Source organism: Mercenaria mercenaria, chromosome 18 (assembly GCF_021730395.1).
Source record: "Mercenaria mercenaria strain notata chromosome 18, MADL_Memer_1, whole genome shotgun sequence".
Lineage (NCBI taxonomy): Eukaryota > Metazoa > Mollusca > Bivalvia > Venerida > Veneridae > Mercenaria > Mercenaria mercenaria.
This window is the reverse complement of record NC_069378.1, coordinates 52,565,279-52,580,726: the sequence shown is the minus strand read 5'-3', so window position 1 is coordinate 52,580,726 and position 15,448 is coordinate 52,565,279. Positions and strand designations below refer to the sequence as shown.

At 36.8% G+C, this 15,448-nt stretch overlaps 1 protein-coding gene across 6 annotated transcripts in view; it reads right to left on the bottom strand.

Annotated features, from left to right (window-relative positions):
* Positions 1-15,448, bottom strand: part of LOC123538548 (anion exchange protein 2-like) — a 175,804-nt gene that overhangs the window by 130,790 nt on the left and 29,566 nt on the right. For all 6 annotated transcript variants that reach the window (XM_045322722.2, XM_045322725.2, XM_045322721.2 and 3 more), the window contains exon 2: positions 1,598-2,783. The gene's annotated coding sequence lies outside the window, so the exon portion shown is untranslated. The remainder of the gene's footprint in view (positions 1-1,597; positions 2,784-15,448) is intronic.

Here is a 15,448-nt window from a genome sequence, read left to right as displayed (position 1 = left end):
TATAAATCTATGTAAATTATAGAAATAAACAAAGGGCCATAACTCACTCATAAATTGTTGAACCAGTCTGATTTTCAGGAGGACACAACTAGGGTACCAATACATCATTCTGACAAAGTTTGGTCAAAATCCCCCCAGTAGTTTCTGAGGAGATGCGATAACGAGAAATTGTTAACGGACGGACGGACGGAATGACGGATGGACGGACCACGGACGCAGAGTGATTTTAATAGCCCACCATCTGATGATGGTGGGCTAAAAATTTAGTGATGTGGAATTATCAGCGAATTTTGATAATTTATATCAGCCCGTGTTAATTTCCATGCATCATTATAATCAAGTAAAGATGGACAAACACAGCTTTAAATTTGCACTTCAGTTTTTTGCGATTTACGAATATTTCCAATTGCGGAACCTCTTGAAATGGCAATTTGCTAACTTTTTGACCCAACAATATATTCACTTATACAATACCTTTTCTTTTACTTTGTTGATACTTGAGTGCCAGTCTTAGTTGTTTTGCTTACTTTCTGGACAGCCTTGAAATTTCTTTCATTATTATGCATTTGATACTATAACAGCTAAGCTGCAGGACTATAAAAATTTATTTTTTTCATTTTGATCTCCCCAAAATATTCCGAGTAACTGTCTTGACAATATAATCAACACAGCAACATGCAATATCCATTTCTACTATTGTCTGATAGGCAGATCTTCTGTGAGAGCAAACAATTACAACAAAATATTTAAGAAATCTGGTATTAATGTACCGGAGACACGCAGGGAAACGCAGCATCTTATAGAGCAATAATTTCTCCTACCGCCTTAAAAGGATATTGAGGAGACTAAAATTAAAATTCAAACATGTCTGTGTTTGCTCTTCAATTTCTTGAGTTTTAACACCTGTTCATCCAGCAAGATATATATAAAGGTAATGATTCCAACAATGAAACAAATTAGTTAGATGATTTGTTTTTGTTGGGTTTAATGTCATACAGACATTCGCCAGGGGAAGTTAAAAGTGAAGTGGGGGCAGGCAAATAATCTTAATATTAAGTTGCCCGTTTGGCATGTAATATAATGACAGATCCCAAGAAATACTTCTCAGAAAATCATGTACCACTGTTTTTTGTTGCTATACTGTTTTGCAGTATCTCATTACATCACCATGTTACGTGTCATTTTGGTCAAATTGGGGTCTGGCAAGTAAAAACATAGTGAACGTAATTGTTGCCCTATGGGCAAATACTCTACAGAGTTTAAATTCCAGCCCTGCAAATGTTGAAAGTTTCAAAGCTATATTTCTAAAGATTTTGTCAAAATATGGACTAGTACGAAAAAATTAACAAAGGTGTGACGCCGACACCATGGTGAGTAGGATAGCTCTCCTTATTCTTAGAATATTTCAGCTAAAAAGGTAGCGATATCAAAGACTGCACTGAGAAATCTTTTTAGGTAAGTAATTTCTCTACACCTTTGACGAGAAGACATTTCAGACAAATTTAAAACAAAAATTTTAAGCATTTTTATAAAGACCTACTTGATACTATTTGTGTCAAATCTCTCCCGTTCATAAAAAAATGGCTGTAACAATTACCTGAACTCTCAGAAGCAACAGCTTGTTCGTGATAAATTTTCAGTTGTTTCTCTTCACTTGCAACTTTTCTCCTGATTTTTCCAATGGTCTCGACAGGTTTTTTTCTGCCGACACAAAGAATAATCTGTACCACTTCAAGCTTCTTCCACACTCTCCTTCAAGTTGGGGGTTTTAAGCCTTTTTTATTGACGATTTTTCAAAATTCAATATTGTCAATTAAAGTTTTATAGTTTTTATATGCTGTTTTATGCACCTAGAGTATCTATTATAAAAAAAAAAACAACTTGGTAGCAAGCGTGTACTTTTGATGGTTCTATTCAATCTGCATTAATTTTCTGTGCGGCAACTTGTTTTTCAAGCCGTTTCTTGCCCCACTTCTTGTCCCAGTTCCAGATATAATGTCTTCCAGTAAATATTTACAGTCTGTTTCAAAGCTTTTTAGTGAATGTTTATAGCCTATTTCATTTTTTGTAATAAACAAAATTGGTTTTAAATTCTTGATTATCACCACACCACCTGTTTTAACGGACTTTGATTCTTTTTGTTCCTTCTTTATTGGAATCAAGGTTCCCAGATCGCTTGTATTTATAAACAAACAGAAATCTGATTGAAGAAATATTTGTTTCAGATTTACAGCACGTGTTTAATTATAAGCCAAATAAATGCATTTTCTTATTGCATCAAAAAATTTCCTCTTCCTGAAGAACTTTTCCAGTAAATGTTAACAAATGACAATTCAGTGAGTTATTATTTCAAATAATTATAATAAAGGTCAAATATTCCTTAAACAAACTTATTGCTTTCTTTTCAACTGGAATGGGATTTTTTATGCTCTTTTAATGTTATGGAACAACCACTACCTTCACACAAACCGAGAAAGGACTGTTAATTTTCTATTGTATGTCAAAATTCAAATCTTCTTTCATAAATCTGGAACTTATGTCTTTTTTTGATTGCAGATCTTTGTCTTTCATAAAAATCCGAAAAATTATTCAACAAATTTTGAAGGAAAGACTATGTTATTAGCACAGCTACTCCTATAGAAGAAATATTCTCGATGAATGCTAGCCAAGCTCCATGACGATCTGTCATCTATGTTAGACTGCATCCAGGGTTGTAATAATTCAAGTCGCAGAAAGGATGGGTATGCATTGAGTCCAGTCAACAGTATATAATGTCTTGTAAACTGAAAATATAAGAAGAAAAATGAGTCGTGCCATGGGAAAACCAACATAGTGGCTTTGCAACCAGCATGGATCCAGACCAGCCTGCGCATCCGAGCAGTCTGGTCAGGATCCATGCTGTTCACTAACGGTTTCTCTAATTGCCGTAGGCTTTAAAAGCGAACAGCATGGATCCTGACCAGACTGCGCGGATGCGCAGGCTGGTCTGGATCCATGCTGGTCGCAAAGCCACTATGTTGGTTTTCTCATGGCACGGCTCAAATTGTTATCACAATACATTTTAACTTCTGATAATGACACTCAAGTGACTGTACATGTACCATAATACAACTTATTTATTTTGTTGGGTTTAAAGTCGCACCGACACAATTATAGGTCATATGCCGACCTTCCTGACAGCTTTGGTGGGGGAAGAAGACCCCATGTGCCCCTCCATGCATTATTTCATCACGAGCAGGCACCTGGGTTGAACCACTAACCTTCCGTAAGCCAGCTGGAAGGCCTCCTCACATGAAGAATTCAACACCCCGAGTGAGGCTCGAACCCAAATCGCGATGAGTGGCTCAGCAACCTTAACCACTCGGCCACAGAGGCTGCCACCACCATACAAAGGTGAGTATTTTCACCTTTAGCCTGCTAAATTTCTAAAATGGGCTGGTCCGTCACTCAATTTAGGCAATACCATTTATTATTTGAAGGGGTGTTCACTGAAAATTTACAGACTGAATAGCAAACAGTGCAGACCATGATTAGCCTGCATGGATGAGCAGGCTAATCTTGGTCTGCACAGTTGGTCGCAAAGGCAGAATAACTCACCGCCAGCAGGCTAAAGGTTAAAAATTCTTAGTAAAAAAAACATGTCCAGATAAATTACTAATTTTAAACGCAGTTTAAACCAGGAAGTTAAAATGTTTTTCTCTTTAAAATTGGTTTTGTCTAAAAAATGATATATTTTACCAGCCTACCTTCCAGGAGTTTCATTAAGGGCCATGGAAAGATTTCTCCCTGAAATTGTGGTATGAAACCCCTGCTACTTTCCCTGGCAGCAAATACATTTATAGAAGGGAGGGCCCTTAGACACCCCCTACCACTTGCACCTCTTCTTTACAGCTTCCACCTTCTAGATTTAACAAAGGTATAAACAGCCATTGTGTGTGACCATTCAGAGGTTATTATACAGACAAACCTGTGTAGTAGTCTCCATTAACAGCACAAAGATGGCCTTTATTACCAGCCTAAATACAATACAAACTAGAACTGTCACAGGAGTGACTCATACCCCCACCATACGGTCTTGTCACAGAAGAATGGCAACCATAAGGAATCTTAAAAATACTTTGGAGTTCTTCATCCTGGGCTTCCACATATAAGTAATACTAGTATAATACTAGTATAGTAATACTAGTAAATATATTAAATCTCTAATATTAGAGATACACTAAAAGTGAATACAAAAAAGTGTCTTACCTTAAATGTTTTTACTTTTTACATAGGACTTATAATAAACAAGAGTGCAAGAATGTCACAATATACGCCCGTCACAGCAAATTTCTTTACTCTAGCACCTGTATTTGCAAATGGAATTTTAATTTTGTGGTTGTATAGTAATAACTGTAAGTGTTTTGTTTTTCTAAGTCCACAAAAAACTCCTTACCAGGTAGAGATACCTTAAAATACACCTAAAATTGGAAAGTAACATCTATGTTGTACCACAGAAAAGTGGTCTTGGTTTTTCCCTACGGTCAATTATAAAAAAGTTACAATATAAGTTATTTATAGTAACAACTAAGGGAATTTAATCTTTAAAAAAAAAAAAAAAAAAAAAAAGAAAAATCAAAAAAAAAATTGTAAGTCCTCATAAAAATCTTAACCACGTAGAGACTGGTCAAAATACACCTCAAAATTGGATGTAGCATGCATGTTGTACTACAGAAAAGTGGTCTTGATTTTTCCCTACGACTAGTAATGAAAAAGTTACAATATAAGCTATTTATAGTAACAACAAAGGGAAGTAATTCTAAAGAAGGGAACTGCGCATGACACTTCGTCTCATGATGGTGTATAATTGTGTCAAGTTACATCAAAATCCCTCCATGCATGAAGAAATGCTTCAGACAAAGTCATTCTTGTATCTGACCTTTGACCTCTAAGTGTGACCTTGACCTTAGACCTAGGGACCTGGTTCTTGCGCATGACACTACGTCTCATGGTGGTGAACATTTGTCCCAAGTTATATCAAAATCCCTCTATGCATGAAGAAGAAATGCTCCGGACAAGGTTTTCATTCTTGTATCCATTGACCTCTAAGTGTGACCTTGACCTTAGACCTAGAGACCTGGTTCTTGCGCAAGACACTCCGCCTCATGGTGGTGAACATTTGTGCCAAGTTATATCAAAATCCCTCTATGCATGAAGAAGAAATGCTCCGGACAAAGTTTTCATTCTTGTATCCTTTGACCTCTAAGTGTGACCTTGACCTTAGACCTAGGGACCTGGTTCTTGCGCATGACACTCCTTCTCATGATGATGAACAATTGTGCCAACTTTCATCAAAATCCCTCTATGCATGAAGAAGATATGCTCCGGACAAAGACATTCTTGAATTTGACCTTTGACCTCTAAGTGTGACCTTGACCTTAGACCTATGGACCTGGTTCTTGCGCATGACACTCCGCCTCATGGTGGTGAACATTTGTGCCAAGTTATATCAAAATCCCTCTATGCATGAAGAAGAAATGCTCCGGACAAAGTTTTCATTCTTGTATCCTTTGACCTCTAAGTGTGACCTTGACCTTAGACCTAGGGACCTGGTTCTTGCGCATGACACTCCTTCTCATGATGATGAACAATTGTGCCAACTTTCATCAAAATCCCTCTATGCATGAAGAAGATATGCTCCGGACAAAGACATTCTTGAATTTGACCTTTGACCTCTAAGTGTGACCTTGACCTTAGACCTAGGGACCTGGTTCTTGCGCATGACACTCCGTCTCATGATGGTGAACAACTGTGCCAAGTTTCATCAAAATCCCTTCATGCATGTAGAAGATATGCTCCGGACAAAGTCTGTGGACGCCGCCCGCCCGCCCGCCCGCCATCCCGCCCGCCCGCCCGCCCGCCAGGGGCGTTCCCATAATACGTCCCGTTTTTCAAACGGGCGTATAAAAAGTTAGAAAAATACCTAAAATATTGAAAATCTAAAAATAGGATTTCTAAGAATAGACTAATTCCTGGAATTTAAGGGGAAGAAACTCAGTACAAAGGTTAAAAAAAGGTTACTTCCCTTTGGCTCTAAGCCAATCAGAATGAGATATAGTGAAAATACATCAAAATTAACCTTAAATTCTAGGTGAAAGGGGTCACAATTCAAGAAAAATAGTGTCAGAGTTATGCACCTTGTGTCACATGATGTGGGTGATGAGATGGAACATCTATTTTAAGTCTGAATCAAATCCATTCAGTAGTAATTGAGATATAGTGAAAATACATCAAAATTAACCTTAAATTCTAAGTAAAAAGGGGCATAATTCATGAATAATTGGTGTCAGAGTTATGCACCTTGTGTCACATGATGTGGGTGATGAGGTGGAACATCTTTTTAAGTTTGAATCAAATCCATTTTGTAATAATTGAGATATAGTGAAAATACACAAAATCAACCTTAAATTTAAAGTAAAAGGGGACATAATTCATAAAAGATTTATGTCAGAGTTAAGCACCTTATGTCATATCATCTGGGTGATGATGTGGAACAACTATTTTAAGTTTGAATCAAATCCATTCAGTAATAACTGAGATATAGTGAAAATACAACAAAATTAACCTTAAATTCTAAGTAAAAGGGGACATAATTCATGAAAACTTGGTGTCAGAGTTATGCACCTTGTGTCACATGATGTGGGCACATGATGTGGGTGATGAGGTGGAACATCTATTTTAAGTTTGAATCAAATCCATTCAGTGGTAACTGAGATAAAGTGAAAATACATCAAAATCAACCTTAAATTCTAAGTAAAAAGGGGCATAATTCATAAAAAAAATGGTGTCAGAGTTATGCACCTTATGTCACATGATGTGGGTGATGAGGTGGAACATCTATTTTAAGTTTGAATCAAATCCATTTAGTTATAACTGAGATATAGTGAAAATACAACAAAATTAACCTTAAATTCTAAGTAAAAGGGGACATAATTCATGAAAACTTGGTGTCAAGAGTTATGCACCTTGTGTCACATGATGTGGGTGATAAGGTGGAACATGTATTTTAAGTTTGAATCAAATCCATTTGGTAACTAGAAAATGCTTTTGTAAAAAAGCGCATGTCTCCCCAAATGCAAAGTCCTATAGGCAAGAAGTCAATAGGGGTCAGGAGCGAAAGTCAAAGAGACACTGATGGTTGGCTGCAATAGAGATCATCTACTTGGCATGTCCAGTCATCCCGATAAATTTCAACACTCTGGGCCTAGTGGTTCTCAAGTCACTGTTCAGGCTCCTGTGACCTTGACCTTTGATCAAGTGACCTCAAAATAAATAGGGGTCATCTACATTGAATGTCCAATCATCCTATTAAGTTTCAACATTGTAGGTCAAGTGGTTCTCAAGTTATTTCCAAAAAATGATTTTACATGAACAGGCCACTGTGACCTTGACCTTTAATTGACTGACTCCAAAATCAATAGGGGTCATCTACTCTGCATGTTCAATCATCCTATGAAGTTTCAACATTCTGGGTCAAGTGGTTCTCAAGTTATTGATCGGAACTGGTTATCAATGTTCAGGCCCCTGTGACCTTGACCTTTAACGGAGTGACCCCAAAAACAATTATGAACAATCATCCTATGAAGTTTCAACATTCTGGGTTAAGAGGTTCTCAAGTTATTGATTGGAAATGGTTTTCCATGTTCAGACCCCTGTGGCCTTGACCTTTAATAGAGTGACCCCAAAATCGTTAGGGGTCATCTACTCTGCATGACCAATCATCCTATGAAGTTTCATCATTCTGGGTTGAGTGGTTTTCAAGTTACTGACCGGAAATGGTTTTCAATGTTCAGGCCCCTGTGGCCTTGACCTTTCACAGAGTGACCCCAAAATCGTTAGGGGTCATCTACTCTGCATGACAAATCATCCTATTAAGTTTCAACATTCTGGGTCCAGTGGTTCTCAAGTTACTGACCGGAAATGGTTTTCAATGTTCAGGCCCCTGTGACCTTGACCTTTAATGGAGTGACCCCAAAATCGATAGGGGTCATCTACTCTTCATGATCAATCATCCTATGAAGTTTCAACATTCTGGGTCAAGTGGTTCTCTAGTTATTGATCGGAAATGGTTTTCAATGTTCAGGCCCCTGTGACCTTGACCTTTGACGGAGTGACCCCAAAATCAATAGGGATCATCTACTCTTCATGACCAATCATCCTATGAAGTTTCAACATTCTGGGTCAAGTGGTTCTCTAGTTATTGATCGGAAATGATTTTCAATGTTCAGGCCCCTGTGGCCTTGACCTTTGACGGAGTGACCCCAAAATCAATAGGGGTCATTTACTCTTCATGACCAATCATCCTATGAAGTTTCAACATTCTGGGTCAAGTGGTTCTCTAGTTATTGATCGGAAATGGTTTTCAATGTTCAGGCCCCTGTGACCTTGACCTTTGACAGAGTGACCCCAAAAACAATAGGGGTCGTCTACTCCAGCAGCCCTACAACCCTATAAAGTTTGAAGGTTTTAGGTCAAATGGTTCTCCAGTTCTTGCTCGGAAATGAAGTGTGACGTACGGACGGATGGACGGACGGACAGACGGACGGACGGACGGACGGACGGACGGACAGGGCAAAAACAATATGTCTCCTGGGGGAGCCATAATAACTGAGATAATAGATTTCGGGATGCGACGGGACAGGACAGGACGCGACGCGACGTGACAAAACTGACTCCTATATACCCCCCTCAAACATGTTTGGTGGGGGTATAAACATAATTATAGTCTTTCACAGTCAGCTGCATTCAGAAATTACTATAAAGTCAATCCTGTATAGCAGTTACCATTAGGAACACCAAGGTGTGTGTGTGTTCGGGTTTAACGTCTTTTTCAACAATTTTTCAGTCATATAAACGACGGTGTCTACTTGTAGCAGTGAGCACAATGCCCAACTTTATAGTGCTGCCTCACTGGAACATCACGCCGTAGACACGTGGCATGATATCCCACCCAGTCACATTATACTGACACCAGTCCTAGCACTATCCTCTTAATGCTGAGCGCCAAGCGAGGAAGCTACCAGTACCATTTTTAACGTCTTTGGTATGACGCGCCCAGGGATCGAACCTACGACCTCCCGCTCTCGAAGCGGACGCTCTACCACTAGGCCACCGAGGTGGTGGTGTTTATTCACGGCTTAAATACTATGCAAAAGGTTAAATTGTAACAAGCGGTCTTTCAGAGTCTGCTGTTCTCAACTCAGATGGTCTTGAAAGCAGGGTGTGACTGTATTCTGCATGCAGACCTACTATAGATCGATGTTTGTGCTCTTTAGTGCGCAGTAACAGTGTCAATGAAATGCACCGAAATCTTTGAAATTCCAACTCATTTATTTTGCCAAGAATTCCTTATGGTTCAATAGTAAGTCAGGCATCCATTCAAGAAATAAACAAGCTGAAAGAAATATATTTCATGCATACAGAAAATATGCAAAATCCTTCCCCCAGGTGCAGTGTGGTACAGCAGTAAACAGAGCTTTCTATGCATTTGTTTACTGCCTGTCACGCAATATATAATGAAATAGTCTGAACACTTAGCTCAGTAGGGAGTGCGCATTATGTACAGATCACAGGGTCATGAGTTCAATCCACGGGCAGGGCATGTCTTCTCTGTGACGACTTGATAAAAGACATTGTGTCTGAAATAATTCGTCCTCCACATCTGATTCATGTGGGGAAGTTGGCAGTTACTTGCAGAGAACAGCTTAATTTGTACTTCAACTTGTACAGAATCCAGAAACAATGGTTAGGTTAACGACCATTACATGACTGAAATACTGTTGAAAACAAAACAGCATTAAACCCAAAACAAACAAACAATTCAAACAAAAACAAAGGAAAAATGGTATTGTAGTTCAAGGGTGTTTCAAATTAATGCCAAAAGCAAATTACATAAAACATTAAATAACACTTGAAACAATAATTATTATTATATCCAAAAGTGGTTCAAATACTTATGCACATTCTTTTAAGCGTTTAATTGTCACTTTCCAGCAAGTGGTTCCAAATTTTTTACATATTTTGGCTTAATCATCGCAAAGCTGTTAAATAGTTAATTTGCAGCAATGAAGAAGCACAACAAGAAGCTGCGTTCAATAAACCCTGGATGCCCCCGGTGGCATCCTTGTCCATACAAAGCAACCTAAGTCCAAAATGAGGTCAAGTTCAAGGTCAAACTGAGGTCAGGTGATGTCTGAAGATGAGGAATGGCCACAGGTTACATTTGCATTAGTATCAAGTCATTCTAGTAAGGGGTATTGATGCTAGACGAAATGGTCCCATTTGGTTAACCAAGAGATGGCCCATATAAAACAACCTAAGTCCAAAATGAGGTCAAGGTCAAGGTCAAACTGAGGTCAGATGATGTCTGAAGATGAGGAATGGTCACAGGTTACATCTGCATTAGTATCAAGTCATTCTAGTAAGGGGTATTGATGCTAGACGAAACGGTCCCATTTGGTTAACCAAGTGATGGCCCATATAAAGCAACCTAAGTCCAAATGATGTCAAGGTCAAACTGAGATCAGGTGATATTTGAAGATGAGGAATGGTCACAGGTTACATCTGCATTAGTATCAAGTCATTCTAGAAAGGGGTATTGATGCTAGACGAAACGGTCCCATTTGGTTAACCAAGTGATGGCCAATATAAAGCAACCTAAGTCCAAAATGGTTAATTTGCAGCAATGAAGAAGCACAACAAGAAGCTGCGTTCAATAAACCCTTGATGCCCCCGGTGGCATCCTTGTCGATACAAAGCAACCTAAGTCCAAAATGAGGTCAAGGTCAAGGTCAAACTGAGGTCAGGTGATGTCTGAAGATGAGGAATGGTCACAGGTTACATCTGCATTACTATCAAGTCATTCTAGTAAGGGGTATTGATGCTAGACGAAATGGTCCCATTTGGTTAACCTCATACGGACGAACGAAGGGACGATCAACCGAATGGACAGACATATAGACAGGACAATCACTATATGATTCCCGCATCAGTAGATGCCGGGGGAATAAAAATGTATAATTATATTGACTGTCAGTTAAATTGTAAATTATATATCAGATATTTCCCATCTTTAATAACAAGGAAAATACACTTAACAACACTTCCTATGATGTGGACATTATGAATTTTCTTATATATCTTTATTATAAACTTATACTGAGGTCAATATATTATTTCTGTTGACCTGCCTGGAAGTTAAATACTGATGACAAATAACAATAATTTCAAAATTTAGAAGTATAGAATCTAAGCAATAACAAGTTTTCTTTGGGTCATTATCAGTGTATAAACCGTTTATCATTGCAAGGTCAAAGACATCTCACTTGTAAATGTTTACATCGTAGAATTTCAGTTTACATTCCTGGTGACATGTGACACGGTACTATCTTGTTATCTTTTTTAATATTACATTATGCTGTTATCATACGAGTCCTTTTCCATGCAAAGTTTTTTTTGTTTTTTTTTATTAAACAATATTTGTGACATTACAAAATCACTGCTTAATTTTTCATTTACTTTAACATAAGTCATATTCATTATATACATGTAAAGTAAGATAACATGCAGCCATCATTTTTAACTTTTAAGCTATGCCTACTGCTACATGTAGCAAGTAATTCTGCCTTAAAGCCACCTCTGCAGACCAAGATCAAGGATGTGCAGGCTGACCATGGTCTGCACTATTCAGTCAGAATGTATTCAGTGAGCACCCATTCAAATGATAAATGGTACTGCCCAAAATGAATGATGGACCAGTCCATTTTAGAAATTTAGCAGGCTAAATAAAGGTTTAACGCATCTGATCAGTGCCATAGCATGCTTTTTTAACACAGCTGTTACATTAATTAGTGTTTCTATTTATTCATCATATTCATCAATTCATCACCATTTGTTTCTTTTTTTTCTATTCAATATCATCCTGTTACTGTGCCTGCCAGTTTTAGAAATATATTAAATCATTTAAATTGATGTGTTTAACTAAAGCTGATAAGTAAGTGCAGAAATGTCAAAGAGACCATTTTAATACTGATCTTTGATAATCCATTCTCCAAAGTGTAAAACTTAAGGTAGTTGGTGTATATTCTCCATATGCAATTTTGGCATTCTCTGCTTTTAACCCTTTGCCTGCTGGCAGCAAGTGATTCTGCCTTTGTGACCACAGTGCAGATCAAGATCAGCCTGCACATCCGTGCAGTCTGATCATGTGGTTTGCACTGTTCACCATTCAGTCAGCATCTTTTTGGTAAGCACCCCTTTTAACAGTTAATGGTACTGTCCAAACTGAAAGATGGACAAGTTCATTATAGAAATTTAGCAGGGTAAGGGTTAATATTATCTGAAAACATTCTGCACTGTATAGTCACTTGATCAGAAACCAAATTTTAATCACTTTTTCTGTTGGCTAAAATGTTGCAGTCAAAATTACTTAACACTATATTGACACAATGTAAATTCATGTAAAAAATGTTATGCATTGCAAGTGCAGAAAATTTGTCAGAGAAATCTATTTCTGCAGATAAAATCCTTCCCATCATCATAGGGTAAAACCTTAATTGTAACTGTATATAATAAATAATTTATATTTATTTATAGTTTTATAATTTTATAGTATGATATAATTTACTTTCATAACTTTTTTCTGATTTTATCTAAGTATTAAATTTTCTGTTAAAACTATAATTTAGATAATAAAATTTTAAGTTTTAATCAAACCTGCGTGACATATGTCCGCTGTAATTATTATGCGGCAGCAAAGCGTCTTGACCGAGGTATTTCACCTTCTATTAGATAAACACGTTACGATACTGATATGAAACTTATACACAAACGGTTCAAAATTTTATCATCGCTAAGATGTGACCCACACTGTTTCATGTCCTCACAAACATTTTCTTGCCCTTAAAGGGGCATACACATTCAGAAGGACAAGAAAATTTCTTGTTTATTTTTCTAAAAATTAATAACTCTGAACAAAACTTAAACAAAATTTCAAACTGGAAAAAAAAAATCTGGTCATGACATTTGAAATCACATAAATTCCAGAAAAAAAAAATTTCAGCATCACCTTACAGGCTCATAATGCCTTTTGCTTAAAATGTGTCTGCCACATTTTCCATTATGAACATAATGTCTTGCTAAGTCTTATTTCCAATAAATATATTTTCTCTATTATTAATTTTGTCTAACATCTGAGCACTGATGAACGTAGCAGAAAGTTTTATTGATCGAATCAATTGTTTCTGATTACCTCCCTTTATGACTCAAATGAAGTCATGAGTACAAAGTGCGATTTATTTACCATTGCATTACCCTTATGACACAAAAGATTGTCATCAGTGCCTTTTATTAACCCAATTGATGTCAATTACCCTTAATTTGATTTAAATTACAAATGGCCAGGATTGTCCATTCTGCCGTGTGACCGCTTACCTACTTCCAATCAACTACGCTAACTGACACATTTTATGGTACTTATATCTCTTTCTTTTTTTTTATCTTTAAAACTGTGTTAAAATTGTCACCGATGGCAATGACTTTTCAACATAGACATACAACAAGTCAGTTCAGGGTTCGAAAAAAGTTATTTGAAGTAAATGGTCGCAGGTTACATCTACTTTTCATAATTAATCATTTAACTTGGGAATTGATGATAGGCGCCATTGGTTAACTTAATCACATTGCGCAATCACTAATCATGCTCCCATGGTGTTGAAAATATACTAAAGGAAAATTAATTTTTCTTTCTTGCAACAATACGTCAAGACCTATGGTATATTTAATACGTTTGCGTTTTATCATCAGTTTAAAACAAGGAGCTTTGCGTTCAATCAAACTCTGTGAAAACCACCCTGATTTATCATCCTTGTCCGATGCAAAGTGATAACTAATCCAAAAACACAGGTCCTAAAAGTTTCAAAGGTACAACGGTCCATGGTTAATCAAGAGAAAATGAAATGGTCGAGGTACATATCTATTAGTAAATTCATGTCATTTCTATATATTATTGGTGCTAGAGAGAAGGTCTTTGTTAACGAAGAAGGACAGAGGACAGTGACAATAACTATATCATCACTTTGATCGGTGAATTAAAATGAATTTAGAGAAAATTAAATTCTTCTTTGTTTGAAAGAAATTCATGATAACTACTGTGTATATGTTTCTGGTGTGTGGTGTTGTTTAAATTCTTTCAACAAAGTTTTTTTCAGTTCATATCAACACTTCAGTTGTAATAAGCACAGCCACTATCATGTTTTATATCACCGAACACATGCAATACCCACTAGTTCACATGAATGATACGGTATCATAACCACTAATCCTTAAAAAAGGTTAAAAGTACAGTCCTTTTTTACGTCTTATAGTTATCACGCAGCAGGGATCGAACACGTTCTTGGGAAAATCTATTATTCTAACACCTACAGTGTTGTAATAATATAAATTTGTGTGACACATGCGACAAAGCCCATTTTTACATGAAGATATAAATAATGACAATTACCATATAAAATTCCCAAATAAATAAATATTTGAGTATGAATTATAAATGTCAGAATTACTTCCCTTTGCAGAGGAATAAATACTTTAATATTATTATTATCTTTATTTCCTCCATAACTGAAGATTATCATGTCAGTAGAAGTTGTTAGATAAAAGGAAAGCAATCAGAATTTTTTAAAAGGTATAATTACATTTAATCTTTGCTGCAAATGTAAATTTCTTCATGAAAACCCCCCCACCCCACACCCCAGTGATGGTTGGTCACTGGGATATGTAATTTTCAAGCTTAAGTATATGCTGTGACCAAGACCTTTAAACCATGCATACCAAACTAAATGGGGAGCTAAATCTATATTCACATTGAACCAATCATCGCTACTTGATAGGAGGCCTAACAGTACAGCTCTCTATGAAGTGCTACTATTGTATTCAATGTGACCTTGAACTTCGACCCACTGACCAAATCAACAGGGATCATCCCCTTGCCTCCTTACTGATAGGAACCAAACAGACCTAGCAACCAACCAACAGGAGCCAAAACCAATCCTTTTTTTCATTACAGTGGGGCATAGAAAGTAGTTAAGCAAAATTTTAGAAAACCTGTTGATGATATTAGTGAAGAAAATTTTACTTATAGGCATACTGGCCAATATCCTAGAGATATTATAAACTAAGGAGGGGGTATTTAACCAAGTGGTTTGCAAGCCAGACAAAATTAAAAAGTTTCAAAACAGGAAAGCATCAGAATTTCTGAACATTCCTGTCAATCATGAATTATATCAATTAGCATACCTCTACAACTTAAATTAGCCAGATATGTGCTGGCAATATTATCAACAAAATTAGCATACCTTTACAACTTAAATTAGCCAGATATGTGCTGGCAATATTATCAACAGAATTTTTTTTT